The sequence below is a fragment of the Passer domesticus genome, chromosome 22 (assembly GCF_036417665.1).
Source record: "Passer domesticus isolate bPasDom1 chromosome 22, bPasDom1.hap1, whole genome shotgun sequence".
In the NCBI taxonomy this organism is placed as follows: Eukaryota; Metazoa; Chordata; class Aves; order Passeriformes; family Passeridae; genus Passer; species Passer domesticus.
Genome location: NC_087495.1, coordinates 680,677 through 708,167, shown reverse-complemented (window position 1 = coordinate 708,167; position 27,491 = coordinate 680,677). Strand labels below are relative to the sequence as shown.

The 27,491-nt window shown below is 53.1% G+C and overlaps 1 protein-coding gene across 5 annotated transcripts in view; it reads right to left on the bottom strand.

The window, feature by feature from the left end:
- EPHB2 (EPH receptor B2) overlaps positions 1 to 27,491 on the bottom strand; it is a 149,338-nt gene that overhangs the window by 94,262 nt on the left and 27,585 nt on the right. The gene's annotated exons all lie outside the window — the stretch shown is intronic.

The window sequence follows — 27,491 nt, the reverse complement described above, 5'->3', positions numbered from 1 at the left end:
AGTCCTGCTCAGAATCCCAACTGAGCTATCCTTAATGGGCTTCAATTTTAATTTGCTTTTATTGGAAAACACAGATGGTGACCCCCCTCTCTCCCTGGCCCAAACATACACAGGATAATAACATTTACAGGGAAAGATGTTATCTCCAAGCAGCCAAAGCTGCAGCAAAAGCCCCACTGTCCTGCAGTGACACACAGCTGTGCCCCACAGCCCTGCCTGGGCCACCCAGAGCCACCAGTGGGGGGAAGCAGGAAGCAGGGCCAGTGAAGAAGAATTAAAGAGCAGGATGAGTCCCTGGTGCAGCCAAGCTTCTCAGATTGACCTGGACAACTTCCTCTGGGACCAGGTCTCTGCAGAGCAACAGCAGGCATCCCAGAGCAGAGGGATGCCCACAGCTCTGCCAGCACTGCTGTCCCCATGCCTGGAGCCAGCCCCTGCCTGCACCCATCCAGCTGCTCCAAATATCCCTGACTCCAGCCACCCCCTGCAAGAAGTGCATGTCAGAGCCCAGGACGGCTGTGGGGAGGGGATGGCAGTGCAGGGACAGACATGGACAGGCATGGACAGGCAGTGCTACAGGCACCAGGCTACACCTGCACCAGGGACCCAGCAGGAGGGTTCCCCAGCAAACAGCAAGCATCAAAAGCCTCTGGGCTTGTGCCACATTAACCAGGGCACCCAAACACCAGGGCCTGTGGATGCTCCTGCCCCTCTGGCACTGCTGGTGTCATGTAGAGCCAAGCCCCCTTGTGCACCCCCCCCAAACCCAAGCATGGGGTGAGCAAGGATGCCCTGTGTCACACATTTGCTCTGTGGATCGACCTGACATTGCTGCTTTTGCCGGTTGTTACTGACAAGCTGGAAACGTGCTTCTGGTTGGCAGTTCCAAGCAGGGATGGCTTGGGAGGAGCTGCTGCCTTTTGTCAAGCATGGAAGGGACCTCTGGGCAGCAGGAGGCTTCAGCTCAGGCTCCTTGCTAGAGTAAGCTTCTCCCCAGGACAGATACAGGAAAGCCCAAAACTCCTTCAAGGAGCTTGGCTTCCCTCCAGTCCCTCCCAAGGCCAAAACATCTTCCCACTGCCATCCTTTTCTATCTCCACCTTTTCTGCATCTCCTCCAACCCCACCATGGCAAATAAAGCGCCAGAGGAGCCAGCAACTGCAGGTGGTGGGAATTTTTAGTGAGAAGCAAATGTTTCCTTCCTTAGGAAAACCCCATCTTCAACACCTCACCATGGAGGTGAGGGCTTTCCTTCTTTCCTCTTACACACTCATTCACTTCACCCTCAAAAACAGTGGGGGAACTGAGGGATGCTCTCCTGGTGGGTGCCACTGTGCTAGCGGTCCTGCTTGGGCAAGGGATGAGCTGTATCCCCCCCCCTGCCTCCCATCCTCCATTCCCCATCCATCCATCCATCCATCCATCCATCCATCCATCCATCCATCCATCCATCCATCCATCCATCCATCCATCCATCATCCATCCATCTATCTCCATCCATCCATCCATCCATCCATCCATCCATCCATCCATCCATCCATCAGCTGCCTTTCACTGGAAAAAGCAGCTCTGGAGCAGGCAGGAGATGGGCTGTGGGCCCACAGGGAGAGAGAAGCCCCTCTGCCATCACCCACAGGGGCTGCAGCAAGGAGATGGGGGATGTCCACTCTGGGATGCACCTGCAGCTCTGCAGGCCAGCCTGGACAAGGTGGCAGCAGCTTGTGAACCAGCTGCGCAGCTCTTGGAGCTGGAGGAGAGAACGTGCCGGGATCCAGGCTGCCACTGGGATGGAGTCCTGGAGAGCCCAGGGCTTGTGGAGCCTCGTTTCCTTCAGAGAACAATGGATGTGAGCAAAGCTCACCCGTGAGCAGAGGATGAGCACTCGGCAGGTACAGGCAGCCCTAATCCGGTTCCACGGCTGCGGGAAGGGATTTTTGCATGCATCAAAAGAAACACACCCGGAGGTGGAAAAAGGGCAATTTCCACAAGTTGAAAGGGATTATTAGCAAAAATTGATCAGGGGGGAAATGTAAACAAAAACAATGAAGAGTAATTACAGCTTATGGCGGCTTTGCCAAAATCTCATAAATCTGTGATCATAAAAGAAGGCGTCTTGAGTTCAAAATTATCTTGGCTTGGAATAAAAGGAAAAAATTGCAGTAAAAATAAACATATTGTATAAATTAAACCCAGGGGAAGTTGGCAGCAGCGAATTAGCAGCTCTAAGATGCAGACAGTTGCAAAAGGAAGTATCAATGAAAAAACTGACTGCCAGGAGACAGAAAGGAGGGAAAAAACTGAAACTTTAAATACACCAAAATCAAATACAACCAGAGCTGTGGAAAGGCAAGTCCATGGGGATGCCCGAGTGTGAAGGCAGCAAACACAGACACCCCAACCAAAACAAGGGCACAGCCAGGATGAGCAGCCGTGGCAGCTCCAGGGACCTGCAGTACCCAGGAGATCCCCAGAGACAGACACACCTGAGACCTCTGGTGGGCAGCATCCCACTGCCCTGGGCAGCTGCCCATCCTGCCCCACCCAGGAGCAAGGGCTGTGAGGTGGTGGGGTCAGGACAACAATTCTGGAGTTGTTTCCTGATGGCCACATCAGCCCCAGAACAACCATTTGCCCTCCAGCAGCAACATGGAGCGGTCAGCAGAGCCCTACAGACCTGTGGGCAAGGACAGCCCAGGACCAAGAGCTGCCCTCTCCCCTTCCAACACCTCTGCCAGGCACCAAGCAGGGACAGGGCACTCCTAGGATGGGGAATGATTTGGAAGCATCCCAGAGGGCTGGTGGAAAGGATCTCAGGTGTCTGGGTTCAACCCCAACTCCACCACAAAACTGGGGCAGCTGGGGCTCTGGGATGAAATCACAGTGCCTCAAGAACTTGCTGCCAAGTGATGTAGACACATCCAGCTGCTCAGCAAACCCTTCCTGGACCAGGAGGATCCTAAAGCACCACGTGCTGCCTGCAGAAAGGCCATGGTGGCTCTACAAGCACTGCTGCAGAATCCATCCTGGTCCCCCAGGAATGATCACCAAATCCTGGGAGGATTGATCCTTGATAGTTCAAGGATCACCAGATCCTTGGGAGGAGAAACAGGCCAACAGCTCTGTGAAAGCCACAGTCACCCAGACAACTCAGCCAACACACTGGCAGGAAAACCAGAGAGATTAGGGCCAGGGCATTAGCCAGGATAGAGGACAGCAGAATGAGCACCAGGGAGGGCAGATCCAGTGCTGAGAGCTCTGCAGGCCAAACTCAGGTGGTTCACACCCTCCAGGCTGCACTGGAACCTCCTTGCTCTGCATCTCAAGTGCTTTGTGGAGGTGCAGCAATGGACCCCTCACCCTGAACAAGCTTTGAGGATAAGGCAGCAGAGGTATCAGATGCAGCCATGAACCTGTGGCTCCTCTGCATGGCTGGGGCCACCCCCAGTTGCACAGACCAGGACAGCAAGGACAGGCCATCAGGAGTGTCCTGGGGAAGGACAGACCAGGCCAATGTGCAAGGTCTCTCTTTCATTCCTCAGTGCAGAAGGTCCCTCTTTCACTGCCTTTTCTCACTGTGGGTAAATGCCACACCTGTGCCAGGAGGAGAGACTGCTCTTCTCCAAAGGCTGCCAGTGGAAGTGAGGCACAGAGCCCCTGGCAGTGCCAGGCTGGAACAGGCTGTGGATCAGTGAGCCTAGAGCACCCTGTCCCCTTGCCACCATCAGCACCACTGGGGCCTGCCAGCACAGGACACTGGAGTGACACTGCAGGAGCTGACACTGCCTGTGCCCAGACACACCCAGCAGCTGCAGCTCCTGCTGTGACGTGTCCTTGAGCCAGGCTGTGTCTGCAACCTCTCCCAGGCACCCCAAATCCCCAGTACTCTCTGCATGGATGCATCCTGGGGACCCTGGAAGGATGCCCCAGTTGCATCGCTGCTCCCGCCCCACTCTGCCAAGAGAGAGCATCCCTGCATCTTCTGAGGATGCAAAGGATTCCCAGACAACCTCTAACAGCTTTGCAGAATTTAGTGTTTGCTGCCTGAGCATCATAAAAGTACCACAGTTCCAAAATTTAGTTTACAGGGTGACCGAGGCATTACCTCTCATCAGCCCTGACATGGGAAATCAGGTGAAAAGTGCTGTGCAGTGAATGCCCCATCCCCCAAATTCCCTACTCAGCATGAAACAGCCTTTATAAATCAATGTCTGCAGGAAGAAAACACATGAGGAAGCAGCAAGTTTATCCTCCCCTTGCTGCTGCACTCCGGGTGATCCCTGAACCCCACAAGTGTGATGGAAGGGATCTCTCCAGGGCTGATGCCCCATCTACTGCTCAGGGAGAGACTGTGACCTGTGGGATGTGCTTGAGTACCCAGGGATGCACCCAAATCTCAGGGAGCAATAAAAAACCAGGACACTCCTCCCATTTCCCAGCACCACACTCAGTGTCCTCTGGCACCTCAGCACCCCCATCCTCTCCCCTGCTCCTAGGACATGGAGCCCAGGGAGCATCCTGCAGGTCCTGTGCTGCTGTCCAGTGGCCTGAGCCAGCCATGGTGGCCAAGCCATGGGAGCCCCCAGCACCCTGCACTACTGTCAGTGATGCTGGAGCACAGGAATGTGTGGGAGGAACATGGGCAGTTTGGGCTGAGTGGCCACACCAATGTCCTCAGGACCAGGCAGAGCAGCAGCCTGCACTCAGCTCCCTGTGTGGGCATCACTGGCACCACAGCACGTCCCAAAAACATTGATGAGCTGAGGAGAACCCAGAAGCTGCAGTGCCACCACAGCCCAGATGTGACCCTCTGGTCACCTTGCCCATGGCAGGGTGCTGACACAGTGAGCCCAGCCTGGGGCTGCCCGTGCTGCCAGGCCTACAGGAGGTGCCTCTCACCACAACACAGCCCCAAAGGCACAGGGCAAGGCTCCCCAAACCCCATGTGCTTGGTAGGCAGAGAAGGGGGTACACCCAGTCCCAGCCCTGGCAGCAGGATTGATTTAATTAGATATTGAGAAGAAATTCTTCCCTTTGAGGGTGGGGAGGCCCTGGCACAGGTGCCCAGAGAAGCTGTGGCTGCCCCTGGATCCCTGGAATTGCCCAAGCCACTGGAGGACAGGAGTGGACAGGGCTTGGAGCACCCTGGGACAGTGGAAGGTGTCCCTGCCCACAGCAGGGGGTGAAACTGGATGAGCTTTAAGGTCCCTTCCAACCCAAACCATTGTGGGACTCCATGTCTGCACCCCATGGCACTGCAGCAGCCTAGGAAGTGGGAAACATGTCTGTGGGGTGAAAAACACCTCCTTGATCCATGAGCAGCACCCCTCCCTCCTGCAGGGGATGCAGCCCTCCTCTGTGTCTCCTGATTTATCCTGCCTGGAGAACAGAGGCGCCAGGGCCAGTGGGATGCTCTGGGCTGCCAGCCCCCTCCACCCTCTCACACTGCCCAGGATTTATAGATGGATAAAAATCCCTTGGCTGAGCCTTTGTTTACTTTGCTCAGAGAAAATAATTAACTCTTAATGTAGTTCTGGTGTCCCTTCCCATGGCAAGGGAATGGAATGAGATGAGCTTTAATATTCCACCCAATCCAAACCATTCTGGGACTGTCTGATTCAAGGAACTTGGTGAAACCTTTAAGCTGTCCCACTCCAAGCACAGCACACATTATCATACTGCCTGTATCACAACATGGCAGTGCCAAGCCTCAGCTCCACACACTCGCTGTCCCCATGCCATGATGTCCCCAGGCTGGGACTGATCCCAGGGACAGTGTGCAGGGAGCAAAGCCCTGCAGCCGGGAGCCTGGGAAAGAAGCCATGGGGTGATGGGAGAGGTGGGGGGCTGGGGGAGCATCCCTGCAGGAGTCAGCTGGGATGGCTCTGGAGAGCCAGCTGGCTTCCAGCACAGAGCAGCTGGGAGGGTGTGAAACAAGACCATCAGACCTCTGGTGCCTTTCATCCCTGGTCACATTTTTTGCCTGCAGACATCATGGATTTGCTCAAGGTCACTGTTGTGACAAAGCTCCCAAAGCAAAATGTTGCACTACAGAAACAGAGGTGACAGGAAGGGACACACAAAGAGTTCTGGCACCACCAGCGAGGTGGGTACTGTGAGGCAGCACCTGGGATGGAGCTGAGCAGGCAGTGCTCAGAAGCAGAGACCCCCAGCATTCCCTACAGGGATAGCACAAGGCTGGCAAATTCCCACTCAGTACTGAGGGAAGCACTTGCTTTGGCCAGCCCCCCCAAACCCAAGATGTTTCTGCTCCCTGCAGAGCAGAGAAACACCAGACCCTGAAAAACACCACCCTGAGCACCCCAAGCACACATGAACCAAACAGCTTTACCCCCTCTGGGCTACAGGGCAGGGAAGCACCAGGCACTGACCCCCAGGAGGGGCAGCAGCCCCCAAACCCTGTGGCCAGGAGCTGCTGGCAGCAGGTCTGCCTGTCCTGGCCAGCAGCAGCACAAGGACAGGGAACAAAGGCCAGTTCCCAGCTCCACTGATCCCGAGGTCACACGGGTGAGGGGGAACATCTGCTGCAGCACTGCCCAGCCCTGCTGCAAGGATTTCCCTGCAGTTATTCACGCAAGGGTGAATTTCCAGAAGGAAGCAGCCAGTACTGCTGTTGAAATTCCCAGCATGGAAAGCCCCAGCCCCAGTTTGTGCCCATGGGGAGGGACCAGGAGCAGCACAGGGTAAGTGCCAGTGATTCCATAGTGGCCAAGATCCATGTGGTTGGAAGATGACAGAAGGATAACCCAGATCAGCAACTTGTGTCCAGGCTATCTCCAGCCTTCCATTTGAAGTATTCAAGGCCAGGTTGGACAGGGCTTGGAGCAACCTGGGCTAGTGGAAGGTGTCCCTGCCCATGGCAGAGGGTGTCACCCAGGCTGCCGGGCCAGAATGTGCCTGGGATGGCTGCAGATGGAGGAGCATTAGCCAGAGGGAAGAGCCCCAGGGGTCAAAACCAGTTTATGAGAAATCAGGCACCTTTGATCTACAGATTTGAGCAATAGTGAATCAACTCCACCCCTGGGTGATCTGCTGTACAGTTAATTAGACACGTTATTAAAAATATGCTCCTCTACCAGGCTGAATTAGTCCAGCTTCCAAGCCACAGAGTCCTGCCCTGTCTAATTAAACAGACCTTCCCGATTAACAATCCTTCCTCCAGGCCGCTACCAGCAGACAAGGCAGCAGACACTCCTCAGTTTCCTGAATAAGACCAACAATGGGCAGGATTCCACACCTTGAGTCATGACCATTCAACTGGTTTACTTTTATTTTGATTCTCCTTTGGCTGTGGACACCAGAAGCAGACCCAGAGGCCCCAAGGGCTGGCCTCAGTATCACAAGGACAGAATGTGCAGGCATGTCCCGGCTCACCAGTCAAGGACCTGATCAGCTCTCTCACTCCAGGAGTATCCCATTTCCAGGGTGTTTTCAGAGCCAGAGATTTCCTGGTTGCTCTGGTTATGCCCCACAGCTGAGGACACACTGTGCTCCCAGACACAGTGTGGCCACATTCACACCCACTTCAGTTCCCTGATGTGCTGAATTCCCTCAGGTGTAACCAATCCATCTCCTCCAGCCTTCACTGCTCTCCCAACACCGGCACTTGCTGCAGATGGGAATCTCCACTTGGAGTATTTTCCTCTGACCAGCCCATTTTAAGCCCCTCCAGGACACACCTGTAAATCCATCTCTTCTGGAGCACGGTGGGAACCCCTCCTTACTCCTAAGGCTGCAGAACCGCACATTAAAGGTGTGAATCCCCTGCATACCTCTGCAACAGCTCGTGGGGTGGTGACTCATCTGTTCCCTGGTTTGAAAGCACCAGGTGCTGCCCACATGCTCTTCTCCAGGCTGAAGCCCTGTGCATCCCACATCTGCATGGAATCCCCTTCCTTAGGCCAGCCTGAGCTGCAGCTGTATCTCAGGGCAGCTTTGTGTCCCACGATGATGCAGAACACGTCCTGCTGCTGCCCTGTTCCCCCAAACCCCACATCTGAACCTGAGGGAATGGCTGAGGCTGTGTCAGGAGGTGTAGGTTGGGTATCAGGAAAGGATTCTTCCCCCAGAGAGTCCTGGGGCACTGACCAGGCTCCCCAGGGAACAGGCAGAGCCCCCAGGCTGCCAGAGCTCCAGGCACAGGTGGGAATTGCTGGGGTGTCTTAAGCAGGGCCAGGAGTTGTACTCAATGTTCTATGGGTCCCTTCCAGCTCAGGAAATTCCACAATTCCGTGAACCCCACATCTCCACTGGCAGTGCAGAGAAAGTTCAGTCCCCTAGGAGAGCCTTTCCGTGAATTTATTTTTCCCCTTGGTTCCCAGTCCTGTGGGTTTCCAGAGCTCACTGTTTCCAAGCCAGCAGCTCCACCTCACAGGAGACAGCCCAGATGCCCAAGGGCATGCTGGGGACCACGCAGGCTGGGCCCACCCTCCTCACCCCTGCCTCACTCCAGAAGCTTTTATTAGAAACACACAGTCACCAAAGGCTGCGAGTGGAATCCATTACACAGCGTTTAGTACGAATCATTTGTATTTCACAGCCCGCAATCCTTCTGATTTCACAAGGAAACGGCTGTTAAAGACCATGCTGCAGCCAACAGGGAGGGACCAGGTGGGAGCAGGGACGGGGGAGCATTCCCAGATCCGGGATGGACCTGCTCCCACACCTGGTCATCATCCACAGCCGCATCCTCCACTGTGAGATGCTTTGGAATGTGGGAGGAGGCAGCTCTGCTACCTGCACATAATCACCCCCATCCGAGTCAGGAGATTTTGGAAGCAGGGATAGGTTTCCTTGCACTGCTCCAAGGAAAAAGAATCATAAAATCCCAGAATCATTTGGGTTGGGAGGAACCTTAAAGCTCATCCTGCTCCATCCCCTGCCATGGGCAGGGACACCTTCCACTATTCCAGGCTGCTCCAAGCCCTGTCCAGCCTGGCCTTGGACACTTCCAGGGATCCAGGGGCAGCCACAGCTGCTCTGGACAACCTGTGCCAGGGTCTCACCACATTCACACTGAAAAATTTCTTCCCAATATTCAACCTAATCCTTCCTTCTGGCAATGGGAAGCCACTCCCCCTTGTCCTGTCACTCCATGCCCTTGTGAACAGAACCTCAGATGCTCAGTGTTCAGAGTAGATTCCGGTGAGGAATTCAGGATGTGTGCAGACATTTCCAGTTAGTGCACACAGAAAGGGTGTGAGCCATGCCTTACAGACAAATAAATTGATACATTAGCTCCTTTCTCACTTCCTCCCAAGTGCTTCTTTCCCCAGGCTTTGGGGACAGGGTCCCTGGGGCAATGGGGATCCATGGTCAAATGGGATTGGCACCATCAGGCGAAGTTATTTGTGTACCACCAACACCTGGGGTAGAATGAAAACCAAAACCATGGTTTAAACCTGAACATGGCCATCCCCAGAGAGATGCCATTTTGTAAAGGAAAAAACTAGAAGTAATGAAGGGAAAATACAGCCCTCACCCACATTCAGCTATGCAGAAGGGATCTCATCCCATAAAACAAGAACAGTGACTCATCCGATAAAATGAGAACAGCAAGTCACTCCAGGGTGGACATCTTGACCCACAAGAGACCGTTTTAAAATATAAATCTTGACTTGGGATGTTCAAGTTGGATATTAACAGATCATTTAGGACATTGCTTCTCCAGGAAGGCTGTCCAGCCCTGAGTCTGGCCACCAGGGACCTGGGGGATCTCCAGCACTGGAGGTTTCCAGGAACTGGTTTCCCAAATCCACATCACCTTCATCACTGCTACAGCTGGGGCAGGATGACCTTGGGGACAGGGGGACCTTGGGGACAGAGAACCAGAGCTGGACATCTGCTCTGATCACAGATGCAGCTGATAAATCTTGCTTTTCTAGAAGGTGAGACACAGGATTCCAAATCACTGCTATACAATGATCCCAGCCACTATCTCATTCAAACACCCAGTGCTCCCTTTTTCTGGCAAATGGAACTACAACTGCAGCTCTATATTTTGTCCCCAGGAAGGATGTCTGGGAACATCATTCCCACACATCTCCACATGAGCCACCTGAGGATGCGGGAGCCCACACAACCCACTAACAACACTTCTCCCCAGCCTAATCCAGGATGTTTATCTGTTCAGTATCAGAACTTCGGTGGGGAAAAAACCAGCATTGCTTCCTCTTCATTGTGTTTTGGAGGAAAAACCCAGCAGATGCATTAAGCCAGCAAAGCAGGAGGGAGGCAGGGGCTCCCTGGACTCACACCAGGCTCAGGGACACAAGCAAGTCTGTGCCTTGGCATTCCAATCTCAAAATCCAGAGGCTCAGCCACCCTTCAGTGGTGCTAAAAGGACTCTCCCTCCTTAAACAGCAGCAAGGCAATGAGACAGCAGGGCTTGCACAGCCCAAAACCAAGAGACACCGGCAAATGTCTGGCTGGTGCCACCTTCACAGGTGAAGGCTGGTTTTGCCAGGGCAGTGGGTCCTTCTCCAGCAGCTAAGCAGGACATGATTCCTGCTGACAAAGGTCATTGCAAGTCCTCTCAAGTCCACCATTAGTGGTCTTTCTTCAGTCCTAAAACATCCTGTTAGCTCACCTGATACTGTGCCTCACCCAAGGCTGAGAAAGTCCTGGACTCCCCTCTCCATTTCAGCAGAAAATCTGGGCAGGGCTCCCAAGGAGGAGGATTTTAGAGCCAGGAGAGGTGAGTACAGCATGCCTGGCCTGAGCTGCCACTGACTGCACTGCCATCTCCCACACCACGTGTCCTCCAGCTCCCTGCAAAGGATGGGGTACACCCACGCCATCACTGGCACATCAATCCATCAGCTGGGACTGCTCTGCACTACAGGCCCGGAGCAGCTGAGGGAGCTGGAAAGAGGCTCAACCTCATGAAGAGGAGGCTCAGGAGGAACCTTGTGGCTCTGCACAGCTCCTGACAGGAGGGGACGGCCAGGGGGGTGGAGCTGTGGTCCAGAGAACAGGGACAGGAGGAGAGGGAACGGCCTCAGCCTGGGCCAGGGCAGGCTCAGGGTGGGTATTGGGAAAATTTATTGACAGAAAGGGTGATCAGACATTGGCACAGGCTGCCCAGGGCAGTGGTGGAGTCATCACCCCAGAAGTGTTCAAAAACCACATGGATGTGGCACCAGGGGACATGGGTTACTGGTGAACACGGCAGAGCTGGGTTAACGATTGAGTCTGGTGATCTGGAGGGCTTTTCCAACCTCAGTGAGCCTGTGATTCCATTAATTGGGAAGTTCAGCAGTAGAGGATGCTGGAGAAAACCCCTCAGTTCACACAGGTTCAGCTGAGTCCCCACTGCACCAATATAAATCACAAACATGCTCAGGACATGCCTGTCACGACGTGCAATGACACACGTGATGGAAAGCCAACATGTGATGACACAGTGCCCGTGACCCAGCTCTCACCACCACATTTCTGCCTCTCCCCTGCCTGGAGACACTGGTACCTGTCAATATCTGTCACTGCTCCACTGTATCACACCCTGCCAGCGGTGAGGACAGGCTCGTTACATAATTTTAATGCACAGAGTGCAATAAAGACCCTGAGGTCTCCAATTTTGGACCTCATAATGATACGGAATGAGGGCTGAATCACTGGACTGGAAGCATGGAGTTGCCTTCAGCACTGATGACCACAGTGTGTGCGGGCCAAAGGGAGAACAGGCCAAACCTGAAATGGCTTTGCCTCTTCATCCAAATGTATCAATTTCCAAAATCTCATCAAATTTACAATCAGAGTCAACCAGGAAACAGGAGCAAAAGTACAAATGGAAACCAGAGGGGTTTGGGACTAGATCTTTAAGGTCCCTTCCAAGCCAAACCATCCTACGATTCTGCAACAAAAGTTTAAACTATTTATATATATATATATATATCTATAAAGGCAATCTAGGAAAAAAACAACTTCAACCAAAACCAGCCTCAGAGGAAAAAAGTGTTTGTGACAACCACACACACAAAAGGCAATGCATGAGAAATGGAAAGAGAATAAGCACAATCCATATTTTATTGTGACTGGCAGGAAGTGAATAAAAGAAACCTCTGGAAAACCCACGTCTGAAGACAAGAAAAAGTTATGATGATGTTCTTTTCAGCACATAGAGAAAATGCTAAGTAAAAATGTTAAAATTCATAGAAACATAGAGAAAAGCATTGAGACAGCCCAGGGCCGGAGGTGCTGTCACTGACTCGAGCCCTGCTTCACTCCCAGTGTGATGAACAGTTTTTTTTACTCTAGGCACAGTCAGAGCTTCCCTCACTGCAGTTCCTGGTGTGTGAAGGGTGGCCATGGTCAGCCAGTTTGTGTCTTTATTAGGAAAGCGGGATGTTATTCCACAGCCCTCCAGAGGACAGGGCTGCTTCCTCCCCTGAGCAACCAGGATTCCTTAGCTCATACATAACTAACGAGCCAGGGAACGTCTGGCTGTAATTCCTTAAAAATCACACACGTTTGCAAGCATTTAGCAAATAACTGAGACTTTGGAACAGATGCAACGGGGCCACATGGTGCCCAAACAACTCAGCTGTTTTCTCCACAGACAGTGGCCTTGTGGAGGTGGGAGAAGCCCCAGCCATCATTTATCCTCATTTCTGGCCATTTCATTGATGACACTTCCATAAACAAGCCCAAGAAACCATGACCACATCAAATTCCTGTGTGACACTTCCATAACAGACACGAAAAATCCAATTCTGGGACAAGCCACTATCAAACTGGGAGAAAACCACAAGAAAACTTCACAGCCTGGTTCCTATACTGGTCAAAGTTTGCAGGAGTAACTGGGCAGTGGAATAAACCTGGGTAGCTCTTTCCAGCACTGTTTCCAGAGAGTATCAGCATTCCCTCTGTTACCTCTCCTGTCTGAGTGACCACCACAATAGACAGAGCTCAAAGTCATAGACCTCACAAACTCAATGGACATTTTCTGGACAATTGTGGACATTTTCTGGACACTTTACAGGGATGGCCCATAGACTAGGGGATCAGAGAATTACCAGGGTTGGAAAAGCCCTCCAAGATCATTGACTCCAACCACTAATCCAAGCTCCTCATTAACCCATGTCCCCAAGTGGCACACATGCCTTTGAGCACTTCCAGGCATGGTGACTACACCACTGCCCAGGCAGCCTGTGCCAGGGAATGCTATCTGTGTATTATATCTGTGTGGGGATGAGCTGCCAGCTGGGGTTAAAACACGACAAAAGAGAGAGAACTAAGAAAATCCAACACATTTCACAGTGACAGACCCAAGAGACTACAAAGATTAAGAAGCAAGAGCCCATGAGAGGATGCCTGGAGAAGAAGAAAGCTGGGAAGTCCTTGAAGACACTAATGCAGAGCATCCCAGAGCAGAAGGATCACGTCTAGTGGATGCACCAGGATTACAACGTGAGGGAATGGCAGGCACTCAAGGTCTCGCTCGGTTTGAAATCACTTCTGGGGAAATAATGAAAAAGCTGATGTAATTCCAATCATAAAGAATTAAAGAACAAGAGTATAATTAGCACCAGTCAACATACTTCTACAAGAAACAGGTCTTGTCAAACAAATCTGATTTCATTCTTCACTGAGATTACAAGTGTGATTGGTGAGAGGAGCTATGTACGAGGCAGGGGAGTGTCTGAGTGCTGGAATCAGGAGATGTGAGGGCAGCCTGGAGAGCTGTGCCAGCCACTGCCTGCACTCCAGATCAAAAAACATGCTACAAAAGGCGTTAAGAACTGATTAGGTGGCACGTCCCAAGCAATAGTTCCCAGTGCTGGACCTCGGTGGGCTCCACAGGAACCAGCCCTGGACTCATTTCTGCCTTAGTCAGCACGATGGAAAGGGATGAAGGAAACCACTGCTCAGGTGGGTAATGCCCTTGCAGCCTTGCAGAGCATTCTTAAGTGAAGGATATGGGATTCACCTTCTTTGGCATTCACCATATGAAAAAATAATGCTCCCACTTTAATGGAGTTGTTAATTTTCTCCGGACAGTAACAGAGAGAAAAGGGCCTCTGAGGACAGGCTGATGATCGAGACCAGCCAGGCAGGCAGGTGAGCTGAACTGCCCTCAGCAAGATACTGGGGGGTGCTTCCAGCTTACATGAGAAATCCCATTTTTGTGATAATGATTAAATTGTTCAAATCATCTTCAAAGAAAATTTTGGGGGGGGTAAAAGCCTTAAAATAAATTAAACTCAACAGTGAAAAGCACTGGAAAGCCTGATCTCCTCCAGCAACTGCCCTGGAGCTGGTGTGGCTCAACAGATGTAAGCACCAGGCAGGAAAAGCTCCAGATGGTGCCAGTGACATGGTGGCACTGATCAGGGACAGCCCCCTGTGCCCAGCTCTGGCACCACAGCACGGATGCAGTTCCCACCCGACAGACATTCACTGTGCATGGAACAGCTGGATGGCTTCAGCCCCCTTCCAAGCAGGCAGGTGCCACCCACAGGACTGCCACCACAGCTGGGACCTCCTGGCAGCAAGGAGGGTTCCCTGCTTTGCAGGGAGAGCAGGAGCATAACTATGGCTTTAAGGTTTCCAGGAGAGAGATGACTGTCCCAGGCAGGAGCACCTGTGTATGTACATTATCCCACGCATCTCCAGCCCCAAGGAGTGACCAGGGCGCGCACACCTGCCTCAACAACGCAGCAAACAGGATAAGGAACACCCTCAGCACCACCTAAGTCTCCCATCTGGGTATCCATCTATTCCCTGTCCCTTTGGCTCCCCAAGGTTGAACAAAACTCAAAAGCACATCAAGAAAGTGCCATGGATGGTGTTAAACTAGGAGCCCTTCCATGGCTGGCATCACACATGGTGAGAAAGGTGAAGGTGGGAGCACACCTGACACTAGAAAAACACCTCTTGGTCCCCAGACCAAGCTTTAGGTTTTTTAAAAGGTTTGGGGAGCTTTAACTCTGGAGCATTACTCAGCTCCAGCAGAGACAAGACAGGTCTGAAGTGTGCTGGGAGATGGGAGAAGAAGTTCCAGGTCCTCGCCTGCCCCAAGAGAAGGGAAAATTCTCAGACACCCCAGCAAAGAGCAAATCCCTGCAGAGAAAGCCCTCAGTGATGGGAAGGGAGGAGCTGCTGCTGTCACTGCCTTCTGGGCTGCCTCTCACCCGCTCCTCCCCAGCCAGATCCTCTGACATCCAACACCGCCTCTGCCAAGCCAGCCCAGTTGGGTTCCCCCACTAAAGCAAGCAAAAACCCATTCTTTGGGGGCTGCTTTATATCACTGCCTCCTCCAGAAAAGGTTTAGTCAAAGCAAATGTCAGACCCATTAAGTGTGAAGGACCTCACAGCCAACACAGGAATGCTGGGGCTTGATGGACTGTTTATAGAGTCTTTTATAGGAAGGATGGGTAACCTAATCCCAACTACAACATTTTTTATGCTGCTCTGTGAGGGTTCAGCTGTGATTAAACTGCTGGCACAGTCCCATGCCACGTAAAACCATGGAGACCAGCCATGTCTCATCCCCACCAGAGCCCTGCAAACGCAGGCAGCAGAAGTACTCCAAGTATTAAAGGCTGGCGAGCCCCGCTTTGGGGGTCCCTGCTCATACCTCCACTGGCCTCGTGAGCCTGAGACACCAAAACAAAACATCTCTAGTGAATATTTACTCTGACTGCAGCCCAGAGCAGGGCAAAGGGTAACCACCCCTGCAGGACTTGGTCTGGGTGCAGGAGATGCAACAAAACCATGCTCTCAGCAGCAGGCTTCAATGTCTTCCTCTCCCAGAAGCAGCCCCAGGATCAGCACAGAGCCCTCCACAACCCTCCTAAAACACTGGAGAATTCCCACAGCAACATTTCCTGCTTTGTTAAAACACTTGATTTTGAGCCAGCCTCGCTGAACTGAGATGTTCCAAGCTGTGGATCACCCGTTGTCTCTACCAGGCTGATGCTCCATGGCTGTAGCTAAGATCGCAGTCCCCAGCACGGGCAAAGTCCTCCCTGGGAGAGGACATCCAAACGTTCCAGCAGACATTGACCCAAGAAACCAAGCCCACTCGGGCTCAACCACCCCAAGGGTGTGCAATTTAACTGTCAGAAAGGGAAACAAAGATTTGCAGGTGGAGAGATTGGAAGGCTGGGAACTCCCAGCCCAGGCTTGGCACAGGGTCACACCAACTCCGTGCTGGAAGACAGGCAGGGGTAGCAAAGCCAGACCCTCTTAGCTGGAAAGGGAAGAGCCTGGGAGGCCAGAGCAAGGGCAGAGCTGTAACACATTGATGAGGATGGCACAGGGGATGTGCATCATCAGAGTGTGATCGCTTGATGTTGGACCAGCAGGGTCTCCCCGGCACTGCTGGTGGGTGGGATTTCTTCAGGCAATGTGAGCATGAAGTTTGTTTCATTTTATTTTTATAGAATTGGAAGAGAAGCCAAGTTTGCCTTTTTCTTATTTCTGTATTTTGGGTCTGCTGACTCATCCATCAGTCTGTCTGTTCACCTTCATGACACTTTTCTGATATGATGCATCGTCTCCCTCGTGGCCACCACACACCCACCCTAGGTGGGCTCTCACCACCCACCTTAACCCACAGCCCCCTCAAGAGTTACAGCTCTGGAGCATGCCAAGCACAACAGCTGACCAGTGACTTCTGCACTGAACAAAAACCACCAGCACCTCAGAACCCCTCACTGAGCATCCCCACCACAGCAGCCAGGAGAGGAATTTGTTCTCCCCAGGCTTTTTCTCTCAGACAGGATTTGGGCAGCAGTTTTATTTTAGTCCTGAGTGAGCATATGGCACATTCCTGCCACCAAAGAGAAGGACACTCCAGAGCATGCTCAGGTGCAGCACCTGAGCCTGTGCACTCACAGGGCTCCTCTTCCAGCACAGACCCTGACATGCCACCAGGGAAAGGAGCATCTTGATGGTGACACATGAGGTGGGCACGGCACCACAGCTCCACAAACCTGTTGGCATCCCCAGGAGACCCATGGAGGGCTGAGCCCTTCTCCACCCCTCTGGCCACTGAGCAGTTCAGGACTGGTGGATGACACACCCAGGGCTGACCTCACAAATCCCATTTTTTTCCCTTTTGCCTAAGTAGCCCACACACTGAGGACCTCCCAAACACAGTAAAATACCAGGTCAGCTTTCCAAGGGCTCAGCACCCACAAGCAGGAGCTCAGGTCATATTTAGGCCACCCAAATTACAGGGCAAGGTTTCTGCTGGAGGGTGACCTGATTGGTCTCCCCCAGCACAAAACCCCATGGGCAGCCCCTGCCATCCCATCCAAGACGCCACAGGGACGTCTGGGCTCCACTGGTCTCTCCTGTTGGTCCCAAATGTGCTACTCCCAAACCTCCCACAGCCCCTGGCAGTGTCCCCTTACACATCCCTTACTTCCCCTTCCAAAATTCAGCTCCACTCCCTGCAGCCCCACCTTTTCTCATGCAGGGACCAACAGAACTGGGAGAAGCAAAGCAGCACCGTGGGACCCAGCCTGGCAAGACTGAACTTCAGCCCCAACTCCCCAGATAAGGAAGGATGGGCTCCTGGAACAGCCGGGGATGAAAGGGAACGCCGCAACGGTCGAGTTGGCTGGCTCAGCTTTTGGCTTGTGCCCATTTCCTTGCCATGTGCACACCCATGTGCCATGTCCCACTGCATGGGGACAGCCACTTGCCCAGCAGCCCAGAGGGACCAGCCTGGCAACACCTCATCTGCACGTGCCTGCACCTTCTGCCTGTCCCACAAACCATAAACCAGTGGAGATCAAGAGACCTACCCAGCCACTGCTCAGAGCCTCAGCAACCTCCTGAGTGATGCAAGGTTTAGCCAAAGCTGGGAACAGGGATCAGGCAAGACACGGGAGCAGCTGACAGTAAACTCAGCATTTCCAGCGGATTTGTTTGTATCAAAAGCTGCTGCTCTGAAGCCAGAACAGGTGTCAGTCACACCAAAATCTCATGGCAGCTATTCAATGTGATGGCATAAGTTTGACATCAGATTAAAAAAAAAACAAAACCAAAAGCAATGTGAGCAGCTCCATGCTCTCTAATTCACCTACAGCCATGGGAAAAGAAAGGTGAGGAGCCAAAAGGAGGAGAAAAGCAGGTGTATCAGGGCTGATTGTGCAGCAGCAGCCCAGCCACATGAAGGAAGCAGCTCCCCATCACTGGCGATGCTCCCAGCAGACCCAGGCCAAAGCCACGTCAGACTCTCACCCAGCTGCCCAAGGTGGGCTCAAAGCAGCACCCACCTCCCCCTGGATGGCTCCATCAGCCCTGAGCTGGCCTTTTCCCCCCTGCAGACTTGTGAGCAGCCTGCTGCCCTGAGCTCTGTACCGAGCGTGACACGGAGCAGAGCCCACGCTGCCTCTTCAACACCTCCCACCAGCCAGACACCAACCCCTATTCATGCTGCCAACATCCTAATTAGCACCTTCCCTGTGCCCGCCCTGTGCCCGCCCTGCTCCCGACTGCTCTGCAGCTGTCCAGACTCTCAGAGGTTCGCCAAAGGTGACAGGGGATGGGGACAAGTCCTGGAGGCGCTGGACACTGTCCCTCTAGCCCATGGCAGCCCCACTGCCCTGCTGTGAGTCTGTGCCAAGGGATTTCCACACAGCATCATGCCCACGCCTGAGTTTACCCTCCCAGAGCCTCTGGGACTATCCATCCCCCTGCAAGGCAGGCAGGAGTGCGGCTTTCTCCAAGCTTCATCAAATCACAGGACGGTTTGGGTTGGAAAGGACTTTAAAGACCATCTCCATTCAACCCCTGCCATGGGCAGGGACACCTTCCACCAGACCAGATTGCTCCAACTCCTGTCCAGCTTGGCCTTAAACACTTCCAGGGAGTAGACAGAGCATGGACAGGGCAGCTCCAGGCTCTGCCTGGGGAATGCATTTGCCCATCCATGCATTTGCAGCTATTTCCATGGCTGGAAACCACCCCTGGTTGTATCCCTGGGGCTGCTCTGCTCTGCCTGATCCAACCCCTCAGTGCCCCATGCCAGTAGCCAGGCTGGGGGAGCTGACACCTCCATCCCACCTCTCAGCATGCTCCAGCACTGGCTGATCAATACCCTGCCACCAGCCATTCCCCATGTCCAGGCAATGAAAATATTGGAATTGCTCCCCAGGCAATGAAAATGTAACATCCTCAGCTCGCTTTCCCTCCCAGACAACGCCCAGGGAGCCACAGGCCTGCTCCCATGGAGCACGAAGGTGTCACAACGTGCATACAAAGGCTGGAGACAGGGAACCAGCACTCAGACACCTGCAAAGGCACTCTGCAAGCAGCCCTGGAGGTTCTGGGATCCTGCAGGAGAGATCCCTCAGATGAGATCCACAGGAAATGCTTTCCCAAGGCTGGCATGCTGCAGCTCAGTCCCTGCAGCCTGGCCAGCCCCCATCCCTGCAGGCTCGATCGAGCCCGGACATCTTGTTTCACTCCATCCACGCTGCCCCCAGGTCACGCATTTCTCCTGCTCGCTTTACCCTCTGATACCAGACAGGCTTAAAAGTAAAACAAGGCCAAGATTTATGAAGTGAGGCTCACCATAAAGGTTTCGCAGCCGCACTTGTGGAGCCTGGAAACAGGATTACAAGCAAAGCAAATCATGAAACGCGATCGTAACCTCGGCACGGTGAGATGTGACCCTCACGTGCTCCAGCCCAGCTCGCTCCCAGCATGTGGTGTGCACTGCCTGGGGGCTGCCTGGCCAGCACAAACCTCCCTGTGATGGCCCAGGGCTTCTTTGACCTCCCTTCCACAGCACCCAGCTCATTTGGGTGGCCCAGTCCTGATCCTCAGCAGGCTTTCTGCCACACCTCGCCTCAAACCAGCTGCATGAGCATTTGTCAGAGCAGAGCACTCCCAGCCCTTCAGGACCACAAACAGGTGCTTTGGACACATCTCATCATTCCACAGTGACTTTACTGCAGCTTTCCAGTGCCCAAAGGAGCTCCAAGAGAGCTGAAGAAGGACTTTGGTCAAGGGATGGAGGGACAGGACAATGAGAAATGGCTTCCCACTGACAGAGGGCAGGGACAGACTGAATATCAGGAAGACATTCCTTTCTGAGAGGATGTTGGGGCCCTGGCAGAGGCTGTCCAGAGAAGCTGTAGCTGCCCCATCCCTGGCAGTGTCCAAGACCAGTTTGGACAGGGCTTGAAGCAACCTGGTCTAGAGGAAGGGGTCCCTACCATGGCAGGAGTGGAACTGGATGAGCTTTAAGGTCCCTTCCAACCCAAACCAGCCAATGATTCTATGATTCCAGGACCAAGCCCCCCTCCTGGGGCATCACTCCCCACCCAAAAGTCTACTGCCAAGGCAAAGCTTTCAAGAAAGATGGATCTCAGGAGAAAGGCTTGAAGCCAAACTTACAGAGGCATCACCTGGGGACAGTGACCAGCAAGTGATGGAAGCCAACAGCAGGGAAGGATGATGCCAGCTCCATCCAGGAGTACCTGCCATGGCCACCAGCATCTGCCTGGGAGTGGAGAGCAGTGGAAGCAGGCAGATATGGGTCCTGGTAGGACACACACACCCACACCTGTTTTGGGTGAAACCAACCATGCACCTGGAGGCACCTCAGCAACCCATTCCTGCCTGCTTTGTCCTCAGACACATCCTGTCCCACCCTCCAGCCTGCAGTTCAGTGGCCACTTTGAGGGAACTAGGGGCCTCCTGGGAGGCTCAAAGAGCAGGATCTCCTCTGGAGACCAAGGAGCATCCAGGGACTCCCTGTCCCCTGCTCCAAGGCAGAGTGCTCCAATCAGTCCTCCTCTGCCCTGAGAGACTCTGGCACAGGCAGAACATGCACTGTCTCAGCACAGTGCTTCTCACCCACAGCCTGTGCATGAGGACTGCACAGGATGGAGACGCCTTCTCTCTCTTTCATCCCTCTGTTGAAGTTGTTCAGGCCCACAGAGGGTCCTGACAAGAGATCTGGAGGATCCAGCCTCCTCTCTGACCCTCCCTGGTTCTCCTCTCTGCTCCTCAGCAGAACTGTGCTGCAGAAGCCTCCAACACAAGTCCCTCCAAGCCATGACATGGACATGCAACCAGAGCTCACCAGGCTCCAGCAGGGCTCCACACACTTTGGGGACATATTTAGGGAGCTGGGATGACACCTCCCATGGAGCAGGACTCACCTCAGCCTGCTGCTGGACAGACAGAGCCCAGCAGGGCACGGCCAGAGAGCTGCCCAGCCTGTGCATCACCAGGGGCACAGCCTGTCCTTCAGCCTGCTGCAGCTGGGTGTCCCCGTGTCCCCAGAGCCTGGGTGGGAGCAGAGCAGATTCCAGACCATTTGCCTGCCCCTCCTCTTGTGGGCTGGGGGCTTGGGGCCAGCTGCAGGCTACCCAGGAGCACAGCAGCCCAGCCCATTGTTCCCTTTGTCTGGCCCTGGGAGCACCAGCCTGCAGCGGATCAAGGCGTCCCCTCTGCTCAGGGACAGTCACACAGCTCTGCCCAGGGACAGCCACACAGCTCAAGGTGTCCCCTCTGCCCAGGGACATTGACACAGCTCGAGGCATCCCCTCTGCTCAGGGACAGTCACACAGCTCTGCCCAGGGACATTCACATGCCTCGAGGCGTCCCCTCTGCCCAGGGACAGTCATACAGCTCTGCCCAGGGACAGTCACACAGCTCTGCCCAGGGCATTCACACAGCTCGAGGTGTCCCCTCTGCCCAGGGAGGTTCACACACTCGGCCACATTCATCACCCCAACCCCTCAGCTGCCGGGTGAGGGCCCAAGCACGTCCCCCAACCCAGCCAACAGCCCCCCAAGGTGAACCCAGGGCTCAGGGAAGCTCCTCTCCTCCCCAGTTCCAACCAGATGTTCTTGGCCTCTGAAACTCCGAGGAGAGCAAAGGCAAGCACCAACAGGCATTTTCCAAGAGAACTTCCTTGGCCATCTGGCCAAAATCAAGCGCCTGTGGAAGGTTAAAGGTGTCCCCAGACACAGAGGGCTCAAGGCCATGAGCACCCAGAGCGATCTGGACCTCCCCAGCACTTTGCCTTGGAAGCTGCAGATGACCTTGAAAGCCCAGCTGGGAGCTGGGGGCCAGCAGGACCCCACTGAGCCTGGACACTCAGTGTGGGAGCCCAAAGAAGGCACCTTTCCCCGTTTCCCTTCAAATACCACATCTGCCACAGAAGGCTGAGCCAAAGGGATTCCTGGTTTCCATCCCACCTCCTGCAGTGCACCAGGGTGCTCAGGGCGCACACCAGAATCAATGCCCCTGGTACCCAGGACAGGGGAGGGCTGAACTTCACCCTGCCCTGCCTCCACCCTCCATTGCTCCTGGTGTGAAACCTTCTGCTTGAGAACTCCAGAGGGAGGGAAAAAATATAAAATAAAGGATCATTACCTTTTCATCGCCCTCTTCTTTATGCCTCCCACAGTCCAAGGCACCTCTGTGCCCCCTCCCTCCCCAAGCTGCATCTCTCCCAGAGCCCCTCTCCCCTGTCCTTCTCCTGTACAAGCATCTTCACTCCCTTTCCCAGTCTTTCCCAGTTCGGAGCTGATGCTTTCAAAGAGCCATCCACAATGACTTTAAGATCTCTTTCTCAAAATGCTAATAAGTAATTTAAAGACTGCCACTGTGCATGCATGGGTTTAGGGTAATTTTTTCCATGTGAATCCCTTTTCATTCATCCCTGACTACATTTAATCTGCCACTTTATAGCCTGGCTATCCAGTGTCATGAGAGCCTTTTGCAATATTTTCAAGACAACTGTTGTTTTTATCATCCTGAATAATTTTGTATAATCTGCAAACACTCTTTGCCTTCCCATTCCCACCCCTCTCTACTTTATGAATACATCACCAGCGCAAGCCTCACGCTGACCCCGTCCAGTGGGAAAACTGACTCTTTGTTTCCCCTTCTTTAAGCAGATTTTAATCCATAAGAGAGCCCTTCCTCTAAAATTACTGCTCTGGAGTCTCCTGGATCACCCAGGGAGATCTTCTTAAAGGATGCTCATCCCATTTGCTCTGGCTCAAATATTCATTTTATTGACTTACTGTAAAATACCAGTTCTCCTGCCATCACTTCAGAACAGTCTCCCAGCCCTGCCCTGGGAAGCAAAGCTCCTTGGCAGGAGTTCCTTTGGCCACTTGGGGTGACACTGAATCATCCCCCTCCACCCCAAGGGCTCCAAGGATGGAGCCCATTTAACTTCCCAATACCCGCTTGTTGAGGGGAAACTTGGGGGATAAACAATTTATTCTCTCAAGTTATTTTTCAAACTCCTTTCAGCCTGCCTTATATGGCTTCACATTCACCAGACCACAGTTTCTGTTTTTTTTTATTTTCTCCTTTTAAATACCACTTCCACTTTATGAAGAACATTTTTTTACCTCCAATGACCTCCTCCAATTTGCCATTTAATCAAGTTTGGTTGGGTTTTGGTTATTTTTAGGAAACTCATGTTAAATGGCTGCATGAATTCATTCTGAGGTTTAATTTAATTTCCTACATTATGGGCAAGCATTTTCCTATTTTAACTTCTCCCTTCAGTCAGCTCCTTCACTTTCCTTTACTCAGAGACCACTACAATGTGGTGTTTTTAAGTGCTGGTTGCTTTATGGATGCCATGGTCTGACTCTGAGAGAAGTAACATGGAAAGAAGATAATTCATTGGATCAACTGAGAAAGCTTCACCAACTTTTGGAGCTCCCCAGCCCCTCCTCATGCCCATTGGGAGATTGAGTCTGCTCCCGTGGAGCAGATCTGATGTCTTGTGTGTGGTTGCTTGGGTCAAAATCCAGAGTTCATCCTCGTGTGAGCTCTCCAAAGAACCACAACTGTTCTCAGCCACTAAAAACCATCATTTCTGAACGTGACATTTAGGGAGGCACAGACCAGCCCCAATCAGTTGTGTTTTCTGCCCTCATGGCCTGCTCCGTCTTCCTTTAATGCTTGGCAGTCGATGCCACACTTCCTGTCAGACCTGATACTGCTCCCTTCATCCCAAGCAAGGAAATTCAGGGAGGGGCAAACAGCGTGATCCTCGCTTACTCCTTTCCCTCATCCTGCTTATCTCAGGGGGCTGGCATGCCCTGCACAGCCACCTTGTCTGCACCCTGGCACAACCTGCCATCCATCCAGCAGGTTCCTGAAACATCTGACATTGATATAAAGGCATTAACAATATATGCCTGCACAACATCTCTAGGCACCTCTCCTTCCTCACACCCTCCCTCCTGCTGTCACCTGGCCTTCGAGGGGTCCCTGCCCACCCCAGCATTCCCAGTGCTCCCCAGTGCTCCCTGCATCCCGGGGTACAGGCCGGGCAGAGCCCCTGGGAACTCCCCCGTGCTGCCTCTCCCTCCCTCCCGCCCAGCCCACACCACGCTCAACCCTTATCACAAGAGGCCCCATCCTCTCCCTTATCTAACGGCTGAACTTTTGCCTCGGAGGATCTCCTGCTCCCCCCATCCCAACGAGATCCAACTGGCAGCTGTGCTTTGCCCCGGTCTCTCTATAAACCAGATCCAGGTATGGGAGGGATTACAAACCAGAGTGGGAGCTGACAGGGCTCTTCCTCGGTAAAAATGGATTGTGGCAGGATGGGAACCCCACTCCCAGCCAGAGCCACCCTCACTCCTATCCCAGCAGGGCTGGTGTGGGGGGAGCAGTCACGTTTTGGGGCAGGGGTGGAGGGCCAGGCTCTCATTCATCCCTCACCCTAAAGCACTCAGGCCTCGGGAGCTGTCACAGCCTCCACTATTTACCCAGCTCCTCGAGCAGTTTCCTGAGTGCCCACCCCTCTTTCCAGCAGCTCAGGTATGTGCACACAAAGGGCCCTGACTAGTGCAGGCAGGTCCTCAGCCTGTCTCCAAGGGGACGGCTGCTCCCATCCCTGGGGACAGCCCCAAACCCCTCACAGCATCCCCAAGGCACAGCCGTGTCCCCTTCACACCCTCTGTGGGATGACCCGAGGAGTGGGGGAACATCAGTGGCCACACCAACCCCGAGCCCTTGTTCCCTACAGCATCTTCTCCCTAGGCTTCTGTCACCCAGAGAAGCTGGAAGTCAGCAGGTACTGAGAGGACTGCTGCTTCCGCCTGGAAAAGACAGAGAACAGTGTAGTAAGGGAGCAACATGGATGTTTGAAAGAGGCACTGATCTATTTGGTCTCCAAAAGGAGCTTTCCCTTTTGCTGCCCCTATAATGCAAAGGGCAGGTGGGTGCAAGGAATGTGCCTTGTCAAAAATTAACCCAGGAAATGGAGGGGAGGGGAAAGCAGCAGGAGGAAGACGGGTGGCACAGGGCCAGATCAAAACCACAGGCTCTGCTCTGCTCCTCAGTCCCACTTGTCCCAAAACATTTGCTCCCCTTTTGCTCTTAGGAGCTCAAGCTCGCAGGAGGGATCAGGTCTTGACAGATCCTGTGTTTTCCCCTGGATCCGCTGTTCTGCCACATCCCTCTGGAGCATGCTAGGCTTGCTGGGAGGCTGCTGCAGCTCCCATGGTCCTGGCACACCTGGAACATCCACCTCCATGGAGCACTAAGGTCAAAGCAATGCTCTGTTGTGACTGTAACCCTGAAGGGATGACTCAAGTCTTCCTCTATGGAGACCCAAAAAGATGGATACACAAAGGCCCAAAGCAACCCTGTGTCCCTGGCATCTCCCCACACCCCACGTGGAGGTGCTTAACATAGGTACAGGAGAAGAGACTATGTTTTAACATTGCAATATGTTACTGCATAAGTGAAATTAAATATACGGTATACTACAGAATCATAGAATATCCCAAATTGGAATGGACCCAAAAGGATCATCTAGTCCAAATCCTGGTCCTGCACAGGACCCCCCAACAATCCCACCATGTGTCTGAGAGTGCCATAAATATTATGTGTATTATAATTCACTATTAAATACACAGAAGCACTGAAGTTCTGTCTCCAGCTTGCTTAGAGGATGGGCAGGGATGTCCGTGTCCAGCACCTCAGCCACAGCACACCCTGGGAATACCCCAGGAGTGGATACAGCCCTCCTGCTCCACCATCTCTCTCCAAGCACGAGACTGGGCTCAGGATTAGGATTGCTCGGCACAGCTGATGCTCAAAATTGAGTCCCCTCACCCATGATCCTGTTTCTCAGCAAAACTCGTGCCGGGCAATTCTCCATCGCCCATTGGAGGCTGTCGCTGCCTCCGTACTGCTGGCTCCGTGCTGCCCACACCCTCACTGATAGCAGGGCCATCTCACGTCTCCTTTTGCATTTTTGGCACAGGGCTGGCTCTCCTCCAGTCCTCGGGAAGCTTGCCAGCACCGCAAGGTTTGTGAAAAGTTAACTCCACCGGGGTGAACAGCACCATCGGGTTGGTTTTCCCTCCTCGCACGTGAGTTAGCCAGGCTGTTGATTTTAAAATACCTCCGTGTCCTTCCCAGCTCCCCCCAAAATACCTCGGGAGCGTCAGTCCTGCGATCGGCGCGCAGCCTACGCAGCAGGAATACAAAGCGGGGCCGTTAGCGATAGCGGCGTTACCAACTGGTGTGGGATCCAGACCCTTCCAGGACTCCTTTGTTCTTGACTTTCTGGTTTGGGTTTTGTTGTGTTTTTTTTTGAAAAACACACAAAAAACTTTCCTTTGAGAAGCCTGAACTTTCTCAGCTGCAGACACATTACCTTCCAACCGCCTTCACAACTATAGGCAATTCCTAACCTCTGCTTTATGTATGTTGTCATCCACCTCCCTGTTTTCCATACTGATTTATGTTTCACGTTCTTTTTACATTTCCTTTTAACAGAGCCGGTTTTAACCAAACAGCCTTGCCTCCCGAGCCCGAACCATGCGTTCTGCTGGCCAGTGAGCAATCAACTTCCAATTTCCATGCACACTCCTGTTTATATTTCCTTCCCTATCGGCTTTGTTTCTAATTAAGGTTTGTTAAATGCAAGTGAATATATAGCGCGCAGAGAAATATAAAGCATGTAGATAAATAAACACCCCACACACAGCCGCACTGACTAAGGCTGCGCTTTCAACCACGGATCCCAAAGCACTTTGTCATGTTCATTAACAAAACCTCGCGGCTCCCTTGGGAAAGATGCTTGGATTATTTTACGCCTTGTAATTAGGAAAACTGAGGCACAGAAGAGACAAGTGAAATTACCAGCAGTACAGAAACGGTCTGTGACAGAACTGAAAACAGGACTCAAGAGGCAGGGTCCTCCAGAATTGTAGTTTTCCCCTGAACAAGCTTTTCTGCCCCCATTTTGGCCCTGGAATATGCTGGGGCTGGCGATGGAGAGCATCACCAGCATGGAGGTTCCCTGCAGCCGCGGGAACACGGTGGGTCCAGCCACCACCTCCATGGCCAGCAGCTACTGTTGGGTCCATCTGTCCACACCGAAGAGATCCAGAGCATTCAGAGGTGCAGGTGGACAGCACATCCAGGCACTTTGGAAGAAGTGGGAAGAGGCAGTTCCAGAAAGGAAGCAGCAGAGGCACGCCCAAGGAGCTGCATCCCACACG